The 22,463-nt window shown below is 40.4% G+C and overlaps 1 long non-coding RNA gene across 1 annotated transcript in view; it reads right to left on the reverse strand.

Moving 5' to 3' along the window:
• Positions 1-8,257, reverse strand: part of LOC141409878 (uncharacterized) — a 170,946-nt gene extending 162,689 nt beyond the window's left edge. Inside the window, exon 1 of the long non-coding RNA XR_012432573.1 lies at positions 8,191-8,257. This is a non-coding gene — a long non-coding RNA (uncharacterized lncRNA). The remainder of the gene's footprint in view (positions 1-8,190) is intronic.
• Positions 8,258-22,463: the final 14,206 nt, after the last annotated feature.

Consider the following 22,463-nt stretch of genomic DNA (forward strand, 5'->3'; position numbering starts at 1 on the left):
GGACAACCCCATATGTTGAGAGTGGCAGAGCAGAAAGGCAGAAAAGACACGGGACCCTGATGACCACAGAGGTATTCAGTTAACAAGCTCTGGATTTCCCCTACCTCTAGAATTCTAGAGGTAGGGTGAGATAATGAATTTCTTCTTTAGCTAAGTTGTTTTTGTCTAGGTTTTCTATTCTTTGCATCTAAAAGTATCCTCACTATCCTCACAGTGGGTGTAATGATCACACTTTGCATTCCAAATTGCCCTCCAGATGACAGTCTCAAGTTATACTGCCCTGGTAGGATATGAGAATGCCTGTCTCCCCTTACCAGCGTTAGAGTTGTTGCAATTCTTTGCCAAATTTATAGACAACATTTAGTTTAAGATTTATAGCACCTGCCCATCTACTTGGGAGAAAGGACGTCAGCCTCCTGGATACACCCACCGGCCTCTGCCTTAATCACAGTTGGTCTGTCTGTTGAGTCAAGCAGTCCTGTCAAAACATCTGCTTTCTAACACTTAATTCTGGCCATAGAGTGTGCTTTAAAGTATTATGTCTGCATTTAAAGGGAACACAGTCTGTCATTTAAACCTCTCACTGACTGCCACCATATTTGTGGTTACAACCTCATGTACAATGAAAATCAGTGGAAAGTAATCAACTAATGTATACCCTCCATCACCACATAACAGGATTCAGGACATGCTACCCCAAAATATGGCATGGAGTATATTAAATATCTTAAGCTGAAGGAATTTGAGAAATAGCATGTGCAAGACAGAGCTTCTGACCTTCCCCTGAAGTAGGTCATAAGCCCCTCATGGGAGAGGTGACCCCCTAGACCCAGAGAGAAGAAGCAGTGTTGCCTCTGAAGACGCAGGGATGCTGGGAGGAATGTGGACAAGCAGGCCTTACTAAGGTCCCCAGGCCATAACATTTCATTCAGGCCTCCTTTGTCTTGTAATATTCTCCACCACTCTTCACTCTTCCTCAAACCTGCAGAGAAACACCTGGGTTTAACTGCGCCTTCCGCTCTGCGTCTCCTGATGAAGGCTCCCATGTGACCGAATACTTAGATCACATAAATGTGTGTGCTCTTCTCTGTCTTTTATTACCAGGGCCCCAGCCAATAAACTTAGGATGAGTACAAGGAAAAGATATTTTTCTTCTCCTGCACACAACAACTTGCTCAGATCAGAGAGGGTGTGGTGTGTGTGTGTGTGGTGTGGTGTGTGTGTGTGGTGTGTGGGTGTTAATGAGTGGTTTGTGAATGTTGTGTGTGTGGTATAGGAGTGTGTGCTGTGTGGGTGTGTCGTGTGTGGGGTGTGAGTGTGTGAGTCTGTGTGTGGGTGTTAATGTGTAGTTTGTGAATGCGTTGTGTATGTAGTGTAGGAGTGTGTGCTGTGTGGGTGTGTGGTGTGTGAGCGTGTGGTGAGTGGGTGTGTAGTGTGTGTGTGGTGTGTGAGCGTGTGAGTGTGATTGTATGAGTGCGTGGTGTGTGTGAGTCTGTGAGTGTGTGGTGGGTGAGCATGTGGTGTGTGAGTGCGCGATGTGTCTGAGTGTGTGGTTATGTGTGTGTGGTGTGAGTCTGTGTGGTGTGAGCATGTGGTGTATGTGTGAGTGTGTGGTGTGTTTGAGTGTGCGGTGTGTGTGTCTGAATGTGTGGGTGTGTGAGCATGTGGTATGTGAGAGTGTGCAGCATGTGTGAGAGTCTGAGTGTGTGGTATGTGTGGTATGTGTTAATGTGCGGTTTGTGAATGTGTGGTGTGTGATATATGTGGTGTGTGAGTGTATTAATGTGCGGTATGTGAATGTGTGGTGTAAGTGTGTATGGTGTGTGTGTGAGTCTGAGTGTGTGGTGTATGAGAGTGTGTGTGATGTGTAAGTGTGTAGTGTGTGAGTCTGTGAGTGTGTGGGTATGTAGATACATGCATGTGTGGTGTGTGGGAAACAGAGAGAGGGTGAGCCAGGGAGAGACTCAGAGACAGAGAAGTCTACACACACAGCCACACCGGGCCTTTCCTGGGAGAACAGTGGTCTGCCCCATCCCAGCCCTACATGAGACCCTATTTGGCAAGCAGGTGGGATCACAGTGGACTTTGTCCCTTGACATCACTTGCTCAGGGTGAAGGCAGAAGAGGCATAAAATAAGGCCTCTGTAGACTCAACTTTCAGTGCTGTCACTGAATCCAATGTATTCTTTCAAATAGGCTTAACATCAACTCTGTTTAATAAAAATGAAGTCTATTTGTTGAGCACTTACTGTGTGCCTGTGGCAGTGTTACTCTAACTCATTTATTTCTCACAACAACCTTATTAGGAAGAGGAAGATATTATTGTCTCCATCTTAAAGAAACAAAATTAAGGCACAAAAATGTTAATGTCCACGGTCACACAACCAACATGAGGCTACGTGGATGTGACCTCAGATCTAGTTGACCCAAAATCCTATTGTGGTACCCACTGCGTTACATCCCCTTCAGGGGAGTGCAGGCAACTACAAGATCGGATTGTATAAAGACTAAAAAGGTAATAGGATTAAATAGCTCATTTGTAACTTGACAAATAATTTTATTTGCAACTTCAGTTTTGCTAAATCATATGGAACAAAAATATTACAGGCTTATTCTAACCATCACTAGGTCTTTGAATTTGTTTGTTTTTATTGTTTAACTGTAAAACAGATAATAAAAGGCAATATGTGTTCAGGACATAAATTTTGAAAAGTACAAGGAATAAAAGGAAATAAAATAAAAATCACACAGTCCTATCACAGAAAAAAGAATTACTACTAACATTTGATGATAACCCCATAAAATACTGAAAAATTGCTCTCTATTAGTATTGTAATAATTTTTCTTAAAAGACAAGTTCCACCTAACATGACTATGATGGTGAAAGAAGCTGTCAATAGCCATATTTGTCAAATAGTTTTCCATCTCACCACTTCATACTCTGTTCTGGTCCTAAATGTTTTTAGAACTAACACTACACTATTACAGAAAACTACCTGATGTATTCGATGTGCATTATTATTAGGAGAGGTAAGAATCTGGGGTACCTTATTAAAAATAATATAATTGGGCAAAAAAACAGATAATAATTGGGCACAAATCAAATTGCCCAATAGAAAAACTGGCAAAAAGCCATGAACTTATGATTCATAAAGAAACATAAATACTTAGTAAATAGTAAACACACCCAATAAACATGAAAATATGCCCAATCTCACTACTGATCAAAGCAACAGAGTATTATAGATATGACAGTTTTTGTGCCTATCAAATGGTCAAAGGTTTACAAATAACTCGATGTTGGAGAAGGTCTTGGAAGATAGGATCCCCCTATCCCTACCTGATGGGAGAGAAACTGATGCAATCATTTTGGAAGCATCATACATGGCAAGAGGCTTAACCCATGCATTTCTAGATCCCTTCTTTAAAAGAGGACTCTTCTCTAAGAGAGGAATAGTCAGAGGTGATCAGGGATATATGCGCATGGCCATTCATAGCATAATTTACAATACTGAAAAATTGAAAACGGCTTAAAAGTCCATGAGATAGGGAAACACACAAATTATGGAACATCTGCACAATATAGAATTAAGCTGTCATGAAAATTTTTGAAAGCAATTTAATGCCATAAGGTGATATTTACAGGAAGGAGAGGAAGCAGAATATAAAACTAAAACTACACTAAGGTACAATTCTCATACACATATAGGTAAAAAAGAAAATTTGAGGGAAATACATTAAGAAACTAACAGTTGTTACCTTTGAATGATTAATCCAGTATAAATTTCACTCAATTTTTTTCCTAAAATTTTCTACAAATAAAGAATACATTATCAGAAAACATTTTTAAAATTTCTAGTGGTAACTAGGCTCAGGCAAACCCAACACAACTTAAACCCCCTAACCCTAAGATATCCTTGGAGGAGTCTCAGTCCTCAACCATCCCTTTCTCAGTTCATAATTATTATGGCAATTGCTAATATTTGTTGAGCAATAATATGAGCCAGGCATTATGCTAAGTACTTTAAATTCAATATTGCATTTAATTCTTCTAGAAGTCCAATAAAGTAGGCACTAGAATTGCCCCCGCTTTACAGTAAATGAGACAATGACTTTGAGACGGAAACAATTCACTGAAGGCCATTCAGAGATTAAAGCACAAACCAGGTTTGACTCTTGCAAATCAACGCAGCTCCAGAACAAAAACTCACAATTTTATGTCTCTACGCTCTCCTCTTTAAATTAAAACAATTATTAATATCCAAACTAGTTTTCTATGTTCTGGGCTCTTTGAAAGGAAATGACTGTTTAGAGCTAAAAAAATAGCTACAGTAAATAGTGAGAGAAAATGTGCTGTCACTTTAAAGAACACAGTCACCAAGTCTGGCTTTGTAGGTGTGAGACCTGCGCAGTTGCACAGGGCCCGTGCTTAAAAGGGCTCCATGCTTGATTTAATGCTTTGCTGTCACTGTCGTATAATTCTTAATAATTTTTGAACAAGGAGTTCACATTTTCATTTCACACAGAGCCCTGCAAATTATGACACCAGTCCTGCTAGTCACACGTGAGTAACTAAGCCTCAAACCTCATTTAAAAAGACAGAGTGTTTGGGGTTTGGAGTTGTGTTCTTTGCTTTTTACTACCTACCTGGGCCTGAAGCCTAGGGAGAAGGTATTTTCCCTTGCTTAAATGAATCTTCCACTTGAAAACACGCGATGGTATTAAAGGAAGCTGGGCACCTCCTCCTCCTCCTCAGCATCTCCAGTGACCTCCATTTTAAGCAGTGCTCTCTGGCACACATCCCCTGTACTGTGGGATCTGGCCCATCAGGCCCTGGTGTGTTTGACTGGGTCTGGATTAACAGCCAGAGTGTGGCTTGTCTTCAGAGTAAGAGGCGGTGGCTGATGCCATAAAGGCTTTGCATATTTAGAACACCAAGGATTCTCCAGACAAAAAATTTAAAGTTTCCTAGTGTGTACTCTTCTATAAGAAAACTACCTGATGTATTCGATGTGCATTATTATTCTATAATTGTCAGGGAGGATAGTTAGAGTTGTGTAAGCTGTATGGCCCTACTCTTTTCAACAAGGTGTGGCTCAGACAGCAGTTTGGTATGAGAAAAACACATTGCTGGTAAACTAACTTCAGCACATTGCGGAATATTTTGGACTGCCAAGCCTTGCTTCAGGGAAAACAATGAACTCTCACCCATTTTCCCTCTTAGAATTGCACAAGACTCTCTATGACTAACTCCTCTGTGTACTTTCACTTCAGAAATGGGGTCTGGCAGAGGATGAAGTTAGGGACTCCGGGAGCGAGTGCTTCTGGCAAACCCCTGGGTTTCCTGAGGGTGAGGCACAGCCATTGTACCTGTGAGAAGCCCAGAGTCTGGCAGAAGACCAAGCAGAAGCCATGTGGGAGAGCACAGATGCTGCTGGGGAAACAAAATAAGAAGGTGCGTAAGAGACTGCGAAACAACCAGGATTTAGTTGTTTCATCAGCCCCTCTGGCCAAACCAAAAAGGTTTCTTTGGCTACCTTGTTCCATAACAAACACGTGGATATTTCCTCAAACGTGTGGCCTACTGAAATCATACAGAGTAACTGTAGAGGACTCTGTTGATTGTCTACCTATCGCCCACTCTCACCTCCTTCTTCCTACAAGGACCCTGCTTTTGTTCAGATAGATTCCCTCTTCAGAATAACCTGTCACTCAGAATTGGCTTTGATTAGACTAAGCTCATCAAAGTAATCCCATGGTCCATGCTAGTCATTGATTGAGGATGTCACGCACTCCAATTCTGGAGAAAGAAAAACCTTGCTGGAAGTTTCCAGGAAAGTCCTACCTTGCTTTTAAGAGATAACAATGGAGAAATCAGACTCTGTCAACCTGGTAGGGATGAATTAGGAGGCATACTCCCTCAATTGCTACCAACCACCAGCCAGAAGCCAAAGTCAGCTCCCAGAAGGGCACAGAAAGAACTGCAGAAAAACAGAGTCAAAACCTAGATAGAACCAAGCCTGAAGCCCACCCCGTTTGGGTTTCTCATTATACAAGCCAATGCAACTCCTTATTATTTAACCTTGCTTGAGTTGGCCTTTCTATTACATGCCAGTGGAACCACAAAACGATCCTTCATAGCAGAGTCAACCTGGGATTCTTAAGAATCGGGCTCTAGGCACCAGCCTATTTGCCATATAAATTACTTTGTGCAAGTCCCAATTTACCCAAACCTCAGTCTTCTCATCCAGTAAAACTGGCCAAAAATTGTAATACCTCTATTGTTTACTTTGGGGGAATATCACAAGCGGTGAAAAAATAAAAGATATGAAAGGCTTTTGAAACAAGTAACTGTTATACACATGTGAGATACTGTTACTATTAAATTTAAAATCGTCCAAGAAATCTACTTGTTTTCCTGGATACATACATAAATAACACTGCCTTACTTTGAGTTTCCATATTTTCATTCTCCTTTCCCTTCCCCAACCACACTTAGCACCTCACAGATGTGTAGAAGGCCGTGACAGAGCTTTCTAAAATCATTTTTCTCTCTATTCAGCCGATTCCCAAAATACCAAGCAAAAAGATTCAGTAAATTTTGTAAAGCATCTCCTTGAAGCCCCGCCCATTATGTGCTCGGCACAGGAATCTGAGATGTGGTACTGAAAAGGCTTTTTGAGGCCAGAAAGAAATTTGTCTTATCCTGGAACAGACAGAACTGGGGGTACATTTATCCTCCTAACAGGTAAATGAAATTGTCAAAGGCTTGTAATGGATTGGCAAAATTTTAAATGGAAACTGTGTGTGTTTTCAGAAATGCACTAACTTGTGATCATTCATTGCAGAGGGAAATTAAACTCAAGTGAGGAAGAGGAAAATCTAGCCTACGAAAAACACATAAATGCAAAGCAAGGAGCATTGAGAATCTGGGAGACCAACTGGTCAATTAAGTACCATGTAAAGATTTCCAATTTTTTTGTAGTAAATTATTTATTTAGCTCTTCCATACCATCAATATATTTTACAAGTTTAATACCCAAATTATAGCCAGCCCACCCATTTATGGCCCCATAAATGAGTCCTGACTTACCAATGTGAATTCTTGTTCCTAGCAGTGTCAGATTTAGATTGGATTTGGATCTATTGCTTTTATCCTTATCAGACATTTCGAGGCTGATATTTTATTGCTATATTTAAAATGGAAAGTGCTTTAAAATAGACTTGGGAGGGAGCACAACTGATTCCTGCCCCGATATGTCATTTCCTGACTTAACATCCTACTATAACCTAGGTTAAAGGGTTGGAAGTCCACACAGAGTCCTTCTCCATCGAAAATTTCCCCCCACACAGAGAATTTTCTTGGAGGAAAGTGAGTGATTATAAAAAGAATGACTTTAATCTTAAGTAAGAGTAGCTGGGGCTTTCAGTAGTAAAACTGACAGGCAATTTCCATGCCTACATACTTTGTAAGTCAAATGAATAATAAAGAATATAAATGAAACACATCTCACCATTTCTTAAGTTTTGAAGTGTATATGGAGCTAAATTGTCAAGCCTTGTTTCTCAAGGTTTGGATTTTGTAAAATACGTAGAACAAACCAATAAATTAACGGCAGAAGAGAATACTAACAAATCAAACCCGGGAAACAGCTTCTACTTATGTTATAAAAAGTATTATAGCCCTAAGATTGGTAAATACCACAGAGTTATAAATACCAAAGCAAATGTAAGATATGATCTATGACACCCAAAATTACAACAATATCTGATTGTGGCTTTTAGGCCTTGAAAAAAAAAGTCACCAAATAATTTTTTTAACCTTTTTACTTTAACTTTTTGTTTACATTTACATTATAACTTTTTTAAAATTTTTATAAAAGATTGTTTAATGGACTATAAAATAACAAACCTTAACTTGCAGTTCATAGGAACCAGCCAAGCTCCATGGAAGAAGGAACGGAAGAGCTCAGCCTCCACACTCGCCCTGGGAACAGAAGCCAAGGGCAGGCCACTCCTTGGAGCTCACTGTTCTCACATGAAAAACGGGCTTATCTCCCGGAAATATACCAGGGGCGGAGTGCTTTGGAGAAGCATGGTATTTGGTTTATCAGTCTGTTTTCACGCTACTGATAAAGACATACCCAAGACTGGGCAATTTACAAAAGAAAGAGGTTTAATTGGACTTACAGTTCTGTGCAGCTGGGGAAGCCTCACAATCATGGCGGAAGACATGGACTACAGCAGGCAGAGAGACAGAACTTACGCAGGGGAGCTCTTCTTTTTAAAATTGTCAGATCTCGTGAGACTTATTCACTATCACGAGAATAGCACAGGAAAGACTTGCCTCCGTGATTCAATTACCTCCCACTGGGTCCCACCCACAATATGTGGAAAATCAAGGTGAGATTTGGGTGGAGACACAGCCAAACTGTATTACTTGGTTTTAAGAGAAATTATTAAGAAAAAAGAAAGAAATATCTTATCAAGGTACTCAGAGTTGTTAATGTAACCAGATCAGGTTTACAGTTCCGGCCCCCAACCTTCCGCCTGGCTCCAGCACCACACCTGTATCACACCTGCACACCTTCCCCTAGGCCAGCTATAGAATTTGTGGGGCCTGGGGCCCCTTGTTCAAAAAGCAGGGGGAAATACCGTTACAGATACTAAATTATAAAGATTTTTCCTTTCTTCCCTAGTTGTCATGGTGTCTTCTTATTTGCTATGTGATGTGATGTTGTACTAAAGAAAAATTTTAAATTAAAATTATTAGCATGAATTTTGCCCTTTTTTTTTTTTTAAGATGAAGTCTTACTCTTGTCGCCCAGGCTGGAGAGCAGGGCCGATCTCAGCTCACTGCAACCTCCGCCTCCTGGGTTGAAGCAATTCTCCTGCCCCAGCCTCCCAAGTAGCTGGGATTACAGGCTCCCACCACCAAGCCCAGCTAATTTTTGTACTTTTAGTAGAAATGAGGTTTTGCCATGTTTGCCAGGCAGGTCTCGAACTCCTGACCTCAGGTGATCTGCCCACCTTGGCCTCCCAAAGTGCAGGGATTACAGGTGTGAGCCACCGCGCCCGGCCACCATTCATTTTTATATTGTGCAATATCAGTTATAAATGCAAATATAGGAACATTTAACTTGTATGCAGAATCACCAAAATTGCACAATTCACATTTTGTACCTCATACATGCATATGTATTTTGTTCTCACCAGAACAGTAAAAATTCTGCACAAAACAAGCTCGGCTAGTCTTCTTTCACTGCTTGATAAGTGCATATTCTATCAACCCTCTACCTTCGGCTTACCGATAAGTAAGGGGAGTCTGAAAGGAAAGGAATCTATGGTTGCCCTATCTTTCCCTTTCCTTTTATGTCATCTTTTTCAGTATAAGTGGTGACTATTACAGGAAAGCAACATGAATAAGAAAGGATGTGATAGGATTCCTTGGTCATTTGTGTTTCATTTTTCTTTTTTCTTTTTTTTTTTTTTCTTTTTTTTTTTGAGACAGAGTGTCACTCTATTGCCCAGGCTGGAGTGCAATAGCCTGATCTTGGCTCACTGCAACCTCTGCCTCCCAGGTTCAAGTGATTCTCCTGCCTCAGCCTCCTGAGTAGCTGGGACTATAGGCACGCACCACTACCTCCAGCTAATTTTTGTACGTTTAGTAGAGACGGGGTTTCGTCATGTCGGCCTGGTCTCAAACTCCTGACCTCAGGTGATCTGCCCGCCTTGGCCTCCCAAAGTGCTGGGATTACAGGCGTGAGCCACTACGCTCAGCTCATCTGTGTTTCTTAGAATTCCACTACTTCTTCTGCATTTGAAGTAAATTCTGGAAAGCACGTCTTCTAATGGAAAGCATGGCCTCTTGGGGCTTTCTGCTGCCCCGCTTACTCAGTTGTAGGCATCACACACTTCCCGTTTTTTACACTTAGTCTTTTTGAGTCTTATTGAATTCTCATGCATTGTGGGACTGCTGAAATTTTGTGCTCATTAAGCATCATGGGTTCTTTATGCAAATGAGGTGATAAGGAACAGCAAACATGAATATTGCATATGTCTCCTCTGCTCATGTATGTGCTCCGTGTCCCATCAGACTTTATGTACAGAACACAAGTTCAAAAATCAGATTAGTAAGAATTTCAAGATGGTGACAGCAGAGCCCTAAACCGAGTGTGGGCCCTCTGAGCACCAGACTCTGTGCCACTGCCCAATTGCACATCCATGAAAGTCTGCCTTCCACAAAACCCCTACCTGGAGGGATGCCCAGTGAGGGAGTTGGTCGCAAACCCCCAATAAGCTCCTCTGTATTCAGATACTTATTACCTGCCTGCCCTGGCCTTACTTAGGGAAGTCCTTCTGGAGAGCCATTCCCTCTTCCTCCCTTTTTCTTTCTTGCATTTCCTCCTCTTCATTTCTTCTCCCTCCTCCTCTTCCTCACCCTCTTGCCCAACACATAGCCATCCCAACCTGCTCAAGTTACTTCTAGATTTTGAGGAAATGCAAAATAGCTCCTCCAAGTCAAGAGCAGAAAAACAGACTACATCCCCATTTGCTTAGAACTTCCCCTTTTTCTCTTAAAACAGTATTTATGCTCTATGCAGTGGAGCAAATTTCAGTAAACGCTCACTCATGCCCAATTTTAAAAGCTAGATGGCAACGAATAGAGTTTTTATTTATTGTATTATCTGGACATAACTTTAGTGGGGGAGGCAAGTTACTTTTTTAAAAAATTATGGGTTGGCCGGGCACGGTGGCTCAAGCCTGTAATCCCAGCACTTTGGGAGGCCGAGACGGGTGGATCACGAGGTCAGGAGATTGAGACCATCCTGCCTAACACGGTGAAACCCCGTCTCTACTAAAAAAATACAAAAAACTAGCCGGGCGATGTGGCAGACGCCTGTAGTCCCAGCTACTCGGGAGGCTGAGGCAGGAGAATGGCGTGAACCCGGGAGGCGGAGCTTGCAGTGAGCTGAGATCCGGCCACTGCACTCCAGCCTGGGCGACAGAGCGAGACTCCGTCTCAAAAAAAAAAAAAAAAAAAAAAAAAAAAAATTATGGGTTGGAAATTTTTAAATTTTTATGCATAATGCTACTTTATGTGAATAAAGAAAGAGCCCACCTAAAATAAATCACAAGTTTTGGATAAAACCCATGCATCTCTATATGCATTGCAACTTAACTCTAGAAGGGAAAAAATGACTAGGCTCTAGAATAATAAGGAAACGGAGGTGAGATGATTAAGACTGCTTAAATGGATTCTGAAACAGACAGATATTTGGAACCTTTTTTCACTCACTGAAAAACGATGCCTGTGGGGGAAAAGATTTTTCCATTTTTTGTTATTTTCCCCATTTTCTCTTTCTCTTCCCAGCCAGCATTTCTAGAGTTCCCAGGTTTGTAGAATACTTAATGAAGAAACAAGCCTCTCAGATCTCAGTTTCCTAAAAAAAAAAAAAAAAGAGAGAGAGAAAGAAAGAAGCCAGAAGAGCTGCTCAATCCATGATTTTTTTTCTCATTTTGCACGTGTCTAGAAATATTAATATTTTCACTTCAAATGTAAGATTGGTGACTGTCCAAATTAGGAAAGGGAACAGGTAGATGATCGCCTCCATCACTTTTTGAAGCCTCAGAATGGCATCTTAACAGTGAGCACTAACCAAACCATTTTCCTGTGAGATTTAAGATCAAGCGTCACATGTCCAGGTTCCCGCAGATTTAAGCACCAATCGTCCAGTGAGTGAATAAAAGACTCCACATCCTTTTCCAAGAGTCCAGCTTTCTTCAGCACTTAACAAGTTCAATATGTTGGATAGAGCACAAGGGCGTCCTTCTACAGAGGTTAGGAAACTCACAGGCCATACTTTACTACATTGATAACTCAGTGGCAGCCAAGAGCACATTCCTCACTTTGTTCATAATCCCCATTAATTAGCCCTTAAATGTGGCCAAATTCCAACTAAAATCATTTTATTCAGCCCTACTTATGTCTTTCCTGGAACTCTAAATAGACATCATTCTTCCCTCCTGTGCTGGGCTGCCAGGCAGCCTTTCTGGAGCTGGTGGACAGCCTGTTGTGGTCTGAAGGTGGTTGTACCTCGGGGGAAGGAAGCAGGAGGTCCCGACAGATAGATATTTGATAATCACGGGGCTGCAGGTGCATGCTCTCTTCCTTCACCATCCTTTAGGAGATGAGTTCCTTGGAGTAAAAGCAGCTCCTCAAAATATAACACATGTCCAGAATAGGCAAGTCCACAGAGACAGAAAGTAAATTCATGGTTGCCAGGAAATGGGGGAAGGGGCAAATGGGGGTAACTACTCAATGTGTTATGGGGTGCTCTTTTGGGGTGATAACAATGTTTTGAAATTAAAGGGAGGTGGTCACTGCACTACATTGTGAATACACTGAATTCCACTGAATTACAAACTTTAGAATGGTTGTTATGTTATGTGAACTTCACCTCAATTTTTTACAAAAACACTATTCTCACAGATTTCATTCACCCTTTTGTCAATTCTTTGGTGAGACAGAGTTTCAAGGATACATTTTGAGAGAAAATTCATACCACCAAATTAGTCTATAAGAAGAGAGTTTAACAATTAACCAATAAGTCTGTTTAATATTCAAGGTGAAAGAGTGGCCTTTCTTAATTCTCTGAATAAACTTCTTCTCATCTTCCCTAAGTAAAGACTGCCAGTCTGCCTCTCTTTAGATGAGGCTATATTCTCACACAGTGAGAGCCACGCACATTAGGATGGAGATCTCAGAAGTAGTAGCATCATGGTGTGCAGTGAGCCTCTTTGCTCACCGCTGCTGTGTGAATGGCTTTTGCTGTTGAGGGGATACCTCCGTTGGCTGGAATGACAGGGTCCAGTATGATGCACACTGCTCCAACCCCCCAGTGGCTGACCCATTTGCTTTGTCCAACTTGAAAGGATCATGCAACAGATATGAGTGATCCCCTCCATCCCTTCAGTGTGAGGTAGGCTCACTAGACCCACAGTGTTCCACTCTTAATGCAGGTGCTGCATGAAGTAGTAATTAAAGAAACATAGAAGTCACATATGCCAGACCATTACACAATCCAGCCTTGACGGGGGCTTAAATATACCTATTTAGGAATGTTCCACCCTGTCAAATGCATGCAACACAGAACTGCTAAGGTATGAGCTAATTGATTTGGTCAATGTTTCTAGTATTTTCCAAACTTCTATTTAAAAAAAAAAACCAAAGCATGTGTATGTTTTAAAAGTGTATATTTAGTTTGAATATTTCATCACACCGACTGTGACAGATGAACAACCCCACCTGACCTGACTCAGTGCCCCAATTGCATGAGATTCTGAGTCTCCATAAACTTACCTTATTTACTAACTCATGACTACCTAGCTGCTAAGTTCATTCTAAGTTTTAGCTTTGCCCAGTATGTAATTAGTGCTGAATTTTTTGTTTGTTTTCCAGACAAATATACAGCATACAATAAAATTTAGAAAACCTGCCAACACTGTTTGTAATATCATAGAGGCAAAGAAACAAAGAGACTATAGAGAGTTTATATTCCAAATGCCTCATTTTAGAAGTGAAGTCCAGAGAGGTTGAGTTTCCAAAGTTCCACAGTGGGTTAGTTATGGTGTCAGAGTAGAATTCAGCTCTCTGATGCCACTGGATCAAAGCCACTGGATCATTTGTTGGGATCCACCACTTTGACCCTTTTCACTTAAGAATCTCCAAAGCCAAAGAAGGATGCAATTTCCATGACATATAAATGATGTATACCGTGATACCACTTTTTTAAATTATGTTTTCATACAGGATATAATGAAAAAACAAAACAAAACAGTACCTTAGAAATCTGCATCACATCTCACACATGCCTCTGCTCTGGAAATAGGCAAATCCAGCAGGCCAGCCCTTGCTGAAACCTTAAAACAAACCAGGCCAATTCTGAGGTCTAGACAGGCCCCAGACAGGGTTTCCCGAAGCTTTGAAATGTGACTTTAGAACTGGGTCATTTAGAGACAATTTAACTCAGAAACCAAACTGACATTCAAAACATTTATTTTGAAAACATTTTTAAAGCATCTACTCACCCCTTTAAAATACGATTTTGTGTTTTACCTGGGGCAGATCAACTGGAATTGCAATGATTATGGTTCCGATTCACTAACTCTTTGTAAGTTCTACACCCAGAAATTCACAGCCTCCTTCCTAGGAGAAACTCTCCTACTCGGCATCCAGGAGAAACTTGCTTTGTTAAAAAAAAATTCCAAAAATTATGTTTAATTTTTACATTGCTTTTGCAGCAATAGAGTGTTATACTTTTAGGCAACGTTTACATGTTCCAGAGGCCTGGAAACAAACAAACAAAAAAAACCTGACTGTATCTTTTATTCAAGGTAGCTGAATTACTCATCTATCCCAAAGCATCATTGGTGTAGAACCTGTCTTGCAATTAGTAGGTACTTAAAATGTTTCTTTTTAGTGAAAAAATGAGTGCTCCCCAGATACCTCCATTCACAGGTACATAGACTGGGACATCATCTTTTCTATAAAGCAACCAGGAGCCACAATTAAAAAGATGCCAGAAATCTTATCACATTCTAAGTGCTGCATAGTAAGTGGAATTCCCAGTGTGTAAAGCAATTGTCTATTTCAGACTCATTTTCCTTTGTGGATCCTGGTCCATATCGGGACAATTTTTCCTTTCTAATGAATGACAGTGTTGGATTTGAACATTTGGCAAAAGGTGTCTGAGACTCAGAACATGCTCCTTATGTCACAATGAAGGCAAATCTATGGTTCTTAAAGTTTAGATCTCAAGAAAGCACAATTACTCTCTCAACAACGTGTGATTACGAGACCTATAATTAACTACCTTAAAATATAACTGTAGGAAACAGCATCAGGCTTCAACAGGCTCTGCAACCTCTGAGTTCCTTCTTTTAATCCTTATTAGTCATTTTAATTTCAGCTTTTTAAAAGTCTTCATCCAGTTGCCCTTCGGGAACAATAAAGTGGCAATTATGTATGACAAAGGCATGGAATAGACACAATTACTTATTGCCATAGTAAAAGAAAAAAGATGGGTCTATGAACCTATCAAGTCAATCTGCAAAATGGAATGGGTTGCTGGACCATATGAAAATGTATCCAAATACTTGCAGAATATATTTTTGGCTACCTCCCTATAGAGATTTTAAACCGTTTTCTTTTATCAGAGAATTTACTACCATTGCATTTTATATTAATTTAATGACTTTGATCAGGCAATCATCATTTATTTGCCTAAATTACCAGTCCCTTAGTACTTCATCAGCAAATGGAAATATTTCATAGAACATGAGGCAAAGCCTCTAATTACTATTAGAGTATAATTTAAAGTAACTTCAACAGGTATTGTAATTTTGACCAATTGAGTTACTAATTTGGAGAATCAATTATCTCTTGGACTCTTTTAATTTCCTGTCTCGTTTAATTGGCAGTGACTGTCCAATTACACATCTGGCATAGTGGTAATATTTGCATCTGCAAATCTTCAGCCAATCATCCAACTAAACCTTGTTGTCAGGTAGTAGTTACATGGGTTTGAAGACTTTGATACATTTATGTATCAAATTATTTTTACGATTTGTACCAAATTAGTCATAGATTTTTCTCTTCATGTATCCTTTCTTCATCATTCATCTTAAAATTAGAATTTTTAAAGCAATCTTATTTACATAATTTATCTAGTTTTCGTCCTTTCCCCTGGCTCTAATCAAAAGATTCTCAATCTCAAAAAAAAAAAAAAAATATCAAAGGGATGGCAAAAACTGAAAAATTAAATAATATCATCTTAATGCTGCAAGATGTAACTGGTACAATTATGTACTATTAGTTGCAATGTAAATTATGCAAATCTTTGGAAAGCAACAGAGTTATACGAGTAATAAAATGTCCATGCACTTTGATTTAGTAATGCCACTTCTAGAGTTTTGTCCAGACGAAATAATTACATAGAAGAAATAATTCTATATTCCAAAAATGTTCTCTCCAATGCTGACTTTAACAGTAGCAAACAACAACACAAACAAAAACTGAAACCAGAAAAGTCTAACTGCAAAGAAATATTTAAATCAGCTGTCAGTAAAGTAAAATTTCACGTAACTATTCAATGTGGAAATTATTGACTATGCAGAAGTATGGAAAAAGTCAGTCTATGACAGTAAATGGAATAAGCAAACTACATGTACAATGAAACAATTGCAACAATGTAAAGATGAGTGCCCATATTACCTGTCTGAAGAAAGGGGAGGCTGGCAAATGGAAACAACATAGAATCAAGAATCACCATGGAGGAAGAATCCATAGGGCTGGGCCAGGGTATAAGGCTTATACAGTTAGGGGGCCCTCTTTAAAGAAAAATAATTTTTTTTTTTGAGACAGGATCTCGTTCTGTCGCCCAGGCTGGAGTGCCGTGGTATGATCACAGCTCACTGCAACCTCCGCCTCTTGGCCTCAAACGATCCTCCCACCTCAGCCTCCTGAGTAGCTGGGACTACAGATGCACACCACCACCCTTGGCTAATTTTTTAAAGTTTTTCAGTAGAGACAAGGTCTCACTATGTTGCCCAGACAGGTCCCCAACTCCTGGCTTCAAGCGATCCTTTTGCCTCAGCCTCCCAAAGTGCTGGAATTACAGGCATGATCCACCACATGAGCCTAGGATTGTTTTCAAGTTGAACAACTCTTCTATTAAGTTCTTTTCTGTGCAACTTGTTGTAGACATGCTCACTAATTACAGTCCTTCTACAGGTTTGTGCCCTGCAAACACAGGATGATAATTCTATTTTGTAATATTTTCCTTTTAAAAACATAGTACATTCACAATTGTATAAATTGTATTTTAGGGTGTATTTCTGATAGGATAGAACTGGTATGTTGACCAGGTGTCAATGAAAAGTGAATCCTCTGCTTCCAATTTCACACGCCTAAAAATAGGAAAACTTTCCACAGACTGCCCCACACATACACGTCTCGTTCTCCCTTCAGGCCTGCACAGCACGATACACTTCTAGCCTTGTTTCTTTGTGGCATGATGCCACGTAAGTCAGCACAGTGGGTGGTAGGAGTATACTGGAAGTCATCCCTTACACTGGGACAACAAACATTAATCAAATGTAAACAGAAGGGTCTCCAAATCACATAAATGTGGCCCATTAAACCCAAATAAACGCATCCTCAAACTCAATTCAACATCCCCTTAGCCCAATCTCCAAACTGGCATTTGACAAGAAGGGAAGTGTGGCAGAGGAAAAGCTGGAGTCGAAAGAGACATCAGCTAAAATATCTTTTCCAAATTTTACAAAACCTATGGCCTTGTGAACACAATCACAGCCTCCCCTGCCCAACCCCCCACCCCCACCCCACCCTACTGCCAGAACCCCAGAATAGGCCGGTGCACTAGAGGGACTCCACAGCTTCAGCTTCATCTGCTTCTTGGTAATTCGTCTCTTAGCAACGATTGGCTGTGGTACGTGGACAGAGAAACAGGAAGTCAGGTTTTGAACCCCAGTACGGGGAGAAATTATGGTGCCATTAGGCAAACAAGAAGATCAGGATGAAAAGGAACAGGGTTAGTTTAGGCTTGTTATAGAATGTTAGGGAAGACTATAAGAGTAAGTCCTATCTTAAATATGTTGAGTTGAAGATATCTGTAGGACCTCCAACAGAGATGTCAAACAGGCAAAATCACTTAAAGGGGTCTGTCTGTGATTCTCTGATTAATCGAAACTATTCCTCTAAGTTCTCAATCTGCATCTGCAGTGTCTGTTTCTTGACCGTTCCTCTAATTCCTGACTTCACCATTCTGTTTTACTGACATAAAATATACTTGTACTGATCGTTTTTGAACAATAACCCAAAAACCCTGTAGTCTGAGATTACTGTGGTCGGAGTGCAGGTAAGAACGTGACATAAAGCTTCAGTAAAATTGCAAAGTCCTGCTTTCTATTCCCCGTCTTAAATAATTCACAGTGCCTTCAGTGTTTTAAAAGGGTCCTATGACAGAGAACCAGCAGGAATCTCCATTTACTGTTCTCTTTCTGCCAATTCTCCTAGCTTGGGATAAAAATAAAAGAGATGATAGATAGTTCACTTATTATCTTGGTGTTCATTTAGACTATTTTGTCTGTGGTGCAAACAGAGTAATCAGAGGCTGAATCAACAATGAGAATCATTGTGGCTACTGTACGAGACTGTAAATTCATGCTCATTGAGACTGACGTTGCTTGACAGACTATTTTTCATGTATATTACCTTTGCTATCTATTTGTGTCCTCCTCAATTGATAGTTAATGCATCTTCTGTTATTGTTTCATGTAGCAATTGTGGTTATCTGGTAACAATACAATGATGTAAGAAATTAAATATTAATAGGCAATTTATAAAAGGGCTGAAATTTTACATTCCAATAGATAAAATTGAAAAATGGAACATGTAAAAGGCTATAAGAATTGGAAGGCTGTTTCTCACTGAACGTATAAATCAGAAGCTTTCTGGATCATTTTAGTGTTGTTCAAGGGTTAAGAGAAGTTAAAACCAAAATGTCTCCAACTAAAACTGGATAACATCCAGTCATGAAAAGAAGAACATAAGACAATCTTTGTTTTGCCCTTTCGGGAAAAAGACTCAAATGATTGAACTGATTTCAACTAACAAGACAGAATAAATTTGAGTGAAAAAAAGAAAAAGATCTGCACCAACTCTAAACCAATCACTTATAGCACTTGATAATGCTTATTTTTAAATCTTTTCTCTTCCCTTTTATGTTTTATTTCTGAGGGTAGCATGCATCTCATGCTAGTTCTCGAATTTATCTGTGTCGCTTCGGCAGTTTTACAACAGCAGGGAGAAATCTATTGCCACAAAATTCCAACCCAACTAGATTTAAGATCCTAATCTCTTCTGCAAAGCCTACTGTCATCGAGTTTACTTGCATTCAGCCAGAACACTGATTGGGCCTCCTGTGTGCCAGCCACAGGCTGGGCAAGGTGATGAGGGCCCAACCTAAGATGGTAGGGAGAAGGGGATAGATGGCAAACGTTCCAGTTACTTTTGCTATGTTACGTTTGCCGCAGAACTTAGTAGCTTAAAACAATTAACCATCATTTTATCTTATCTCATTATTTCTGTGGTCAGGAATTTGGACACTGTTCAGCTAGGTGGTCTTTCTAGGCAGGGTCTAGTAGCCAAATGATGGTTGAAGCCAGGTAGTCAGCAGAGGGGCAGAGCAGCTGGGAGCTAGCCAAGCATCTCTCTCTCTTCGCATAGTCCCGGGGCTTCTCTATGTGGTTCCACCACATGTGCTAGTTTCGGCTTCTCTACAACAGGGAAGCCTCATGGCTCCGAGGCACAAGTGTTCCAAGGAGCAAGGTGGAGGCTAAGTCACATCTTGGAAGTTACATGGTTTCACTTTCACCAAATTCTGTTAGTCAAAACAGTCCTAGAAGTCTAGTTTCCAGGGGAAGAAATGCAGACCCATCTATCAATAGAAGTGTCAAAGAATTTGTGGATATATTTTAAAACCAGCACAGTAAGGAATTAGAATTGACAGGGCTTAGTGATTGATTGGATTTGAGAAGCAAAGGACACAGAGTGGAAGATGACTCAAAAATTGGTGACCTGGTCCAGTGGAAATGTAATTAACCAAGGTTCCTCAGGAGGAGGAACAGGTTTGATGAGAACAAGGTAGGTTTAGGACATGTCTGAGCAAAGACGACTAGCAAGGCATTTATAAAGTTTTGTCTGGACCCACGGAGAAATTTGGGGGACTGAAAGGCTGTGTAGGGAAGCTTAGCCTTGACTCTCCCAGGGAGAGTGTGTAGATCAAGAATAGAAGTCTGTGGACCAAGGGAATTAAATGTTGAGATCATTTGAGTATCCCCAACCCCTCCATAGATTATATCTACCCCAGCAGATGTAAATGTGACTGAGTCCACAGGGCATGTCCTTGGTGGTGAGTGGATATTGAGTGGGGCTGGCAGCTGTGGGGCCATCGTGAGGGTGGTAGAAAAAGACTGGACCAGGGTTGTGGGATCCCAAGGTCATGGTCATGTTCTTTCCCAACCGCACCTCCTCCCTGCTGCGTGCTTCCTTGTCATAGACGCGCTCCATTCAGTTCCCACTTACCAGCTGCCCCGCTCTCCAACCCTTGGTTCCCTTTAATTTTGTGAGTTTTCTCCAGCTCAGGCACAAGCCACTGTCCTTCTCCCACCCCCATTTCTCTCCCTTTCTCTTCCCTTCTAAATTCCCAGGCCTCCCCCACCCACGATTATCTCCCTTCTCCCATGCTAAGGTCTGGACTGAGACTGATTCTCGGCTCTGCCCATCTGACAGATGGAGACAGACTACTTGTCCATACAGCAGTATGGCATTTCCTAAGCCATTCCTACTGGCTTGCACTATCTTTTTAATTCAAATATCCACTTCTCCTCACTAAAAAGGCAAAAATAAAAAATAAAAAATAAAAAAAATTTTTAAAAAGCTCTACTAGATTCCTTTTGACTTTTATTATTCTCTTCTCAAATATTTGAGACCTAATCACTTAGACTCCAATTGAATTTGACTTTTCCAGATTTTCATCAAATCACTTGATATTTTCTATCTAATAGTGAACACTGCATTTTTAAAAGCCACATCACCTGGCTCCTTGATCTTAGTGACATTCTAAAGATTCACTTGAAAACACAGAGTTTTTTCAGCACAAATGTGAACTCATTTGATTCTGTTAGTCACCCTACAAAGGAGACAGGTAAAATGGGGATTATCATTGGTCCCACTTCTACTGATGAAGAAATGGAGGCTATGAAAATTCAAGTCACCTGTCCCAAAACATACTGCTGGTAAAGGAAGTAGCCCAAATTTATGTAACACCATGACACACCACACTTCTTCTCAAAGACCTATTACAGACGACATTAATTATAGTGAAACATTTGTAATAACTTTTAGGTAACACTTATTTGTAACGGAAATAGACATTCTGAAGAATCAATACTAAATCAGGATATCAAATAGATGGCATCATAATCTTGGTCCCACTGAAGGTATTCATCTATAGGTTTTATTATTATTATTATTTTAAATTTAGGAACATGGACACCTTTATTATAGTAACTTTTTTAGGATGACTGTGTTTTGGGGCATTTCTTTGAAATAGCACCTTATTAATCATGAATGGAGTCTTGATTTTTATTTTAATCATGTGCCCAGACATGGACGGAAAAACGGAGAAACTTCCAGATTCTTGTGGCCAACTTTTTATCCCGTTATTAAAAGAACTCCTTTCTTGTGAGGCATCATAAGGTAGAAAGAGGACCCTCCTGGCTGCGAAGTGAGACAGAAGGACTCAAGCCACTTCGCCTGAGGCCTTTCCTAGTCCTACCTTCGTTTAAACACACACACTCACAACCTCTTTTGATTTACACTGCTGTAGCCCAACTGTTTGGGAAAGCTGATGTTGTGGAATCCCTAAGTCATCTGTGACCTAGGTCACTAAAGACAGGAGCAATTTAGTAAAAGTATTAATTGAAACTCTCCTGACAAGACCTGCTCCTTCAGATAAAGTTACACATCTAACCCACACAGGCCGCCAGGCTATTCTGAGCAGGCTGAGATTTTCAATATCTCATAAACAGGCCCTTCAATCACTGCAATCTAATAAGGCTATAATCATCATTGACACTATAATGATTAAAATGAATAAAACCCATTAAGAAAAGTCATGTTGAGTTATTAAAAGTTTCGCTCTGTGTGATATGTAATCTTTTATCCATTTTTTATGATGAAATCTGTAACCATCTATCCACAAAAGACCATTAATTTACTGCTCTGTGGATGTTACCATGCTCTTTAGTTTAACAGCTTATCATTGATTTCTTGAGGGAGATATTATATTTGGAGAAATACACATGGAACAAAAGCCCGAATGTTGCTGTAAATTTCCCACTGACAGAATGATCAAAGTATTTGGGTCTGGTCTGCCGCTCGCTCGGGGCTAGGGAACAAGTTTTCTAGAGCAGAGCAAGCCCTCTGGCTACCAGGCAGCAGATACATGTTTTCAGGCATCACAAATGCTTCTAAGGAAAGGTCATGTGCACCATGGGGGGAGTGGGGAACAATAAAATATCCATTAACCGGAGCCTAGTTAACTGGCTTATTGGCATCTATTAGAAACAAATTGCAAACAAAACTGATCCTATTATAAACTTCTCCTCCTCCCCTCGGTCAAGGGCAGTCTCTGATTGGCTCAGAAGAGGTCCCAACAAATACAGCGTTGTCAGATGGCTCCTTTATTTGCAAGGAGAAGATTGGGTTTCTGCCAGCAGCAGTCTCCAGCCTTGACTAGCAGAGAACTACAGAGTTGGGAAGGATATGTGGCCCCGTCCCACAGAAAGAGCACTGGAAAGGTGACTAATGTACT

Source organism: Macaca fascicularis, chromosome 3 (assembly GCF_037993035.2).
Source record: "Macaca fascicularis isolate 582-1 chromosome 3, T2T-MFA8v1.1".
Classification (NCBI taxonomy): domain Eukaryota; kingdom Metazoa; phylum Chordata; class Mammalia; order Primates; family Cercopithecidae; genus Macaca; species Macaca fascicularis.